This window comes from Ixodes scapularis, unplaced genomic scaffold (genome assembly GCF_016920785.2).
Source record: "Ixodes scapularis isolate PalLabHiFi unplaced genomic scaffold, ASM1692078v2 PGA_scaffold0__279_contigs__length_252992795, whole genome shotgun sequence".
Lineage (NCBI taxonomy): Eukaryota > Metazoa > Arthropoda > Arachnida > Ixodida > Ixodidae > Ixodes > Ixodes scapularis.
In genome coordinates this window covers 39,001,316-39,002,882 of record NW_024609835.1, presented here as the reverse complement: position 1 = coordinate 39,002,882, position 1,567 = coordinate 39,001,316, and positions in this window count along the sequence as shown.

Genomic DNA, 1,567 nt, shown 5'->3' with positions numbered 1-1,567 from the left:
TATTTATGTCGGAACGACAACATTGACAGAAAAGTTGCCTTTTATCAAGCAGGTATTCGTGCAACTTGCTATCTTTTTACGAGACCCCCATTGACGTCATGCCGCGTGGTTCTCATGGCCGCTCGCGGCTGCAGGTCGGGGAATATTATAATTTGTGCCTCGCGATTACGTGGCGGAATCGCAACATTTTGAAGGAAGGAGGTGTGTTTTCTGTTCTTTGTGACAAGATGAACAATTTCAAAAGTAGAAGATGCCAATTCTTTCAACGTTAAAATCGTTGCACAGCTCCTTAAACTGTCCCATGGAGCGAACCGCCGTCCTCAGATTTGAAGCCGCACCAAACGGCACCTTCTCCATTCCCAATGTCGTCTGCAGCAGATATCTGATAGATATACTCCAACTGGCTGGCACGCGTCATCAAGGAACGAGGTTTCATTGGCTATCGTGCGGCATTCCAAAAAACGCCATCAGAGAAGGCCTCTCCATAGTGACGCAGGTAGCGCACGTAGCAGCCCGGCCGCCCATAAGAGGCAGCGCTGGCCGCAGAGCTAGCATAAATTCCTGTTTAGCAGTGGTCTAAAACTAATCTCGTGCAGGGGCGGATCCAAGGGAAGGGGAAGGGAAGGGGGGGGGGCGACGGAGGCGGCCACCCCCCCCCCTCCCAAACAAAGTCGACTCCCCCCCCTTCCCCTTTCAAGGTGGGCGATTTGACATGGACGGACTTCCCGGTGCACAAGAAAGAATGGGAGAATAGTATCGTTACCAATTTTCCGCCCCCCCCCCCCCCGAAAAAAAACAACGGAGTTCTGGATCCACCCCTTACGTCGTGAAGCGGGCCGCATAGACAAAATTTAATACCTCTTGGGGCATGACTTCAGGATAGTGCGGGACGGTACAGGTTCGCAAAGTTTACTCGCGTAAAATGTGTCATAACTCGCAATGCGTCATTAAATAGGAAGAGAAAAAAGTCGAAATAGGTTCATTTCATGCAAAACACAAATAATTGAAGCATCAAGTTCTAAATGCACCTGACACCGTTTTGATGCAACAAGCGAAGAAATACAAGCATTAAGCTCTTGCGCGGAGACGATCCTCATGGTCAATCACAAATGTTCATCTGTTATTATTGACAGTGTTGACGTGTTCACCTTCAGCTGGAAGAGAAGTTGCTCGCACAGGTAGGTGATCCCGAACATGGCGACGCTCCTCGCCGCTTGTTGACGTAGAGCCGGGAAGCATGCTTCTTCCAGAAACTTGTAAAACTGTGGCCCTTCCACGTCCCAAAACTTTTGCCTCAGTGTGGTGGTAGCCAGCTCTAGAAGTTTTACCTGGAGCTCTGGATTGACGTCCTCTCCCTGCACCGAGAAGGGAAACAAGAAAACTTTGTATTCCTTGGAGAGGCTGCTGAGTCTTTAAGTCGCGCTTCAAATTCTTTTTTTGGACTACGGGGAAGCTAAAAAAATATACCGCAAGACTCTTGATCCATGTGCCCCAGCGACTTCAGCGTTGGAAAGTGATCAAGTTTTTGTTGTCCTATCGGCCGCTCACAGAGCTGCAGGTTACCTTG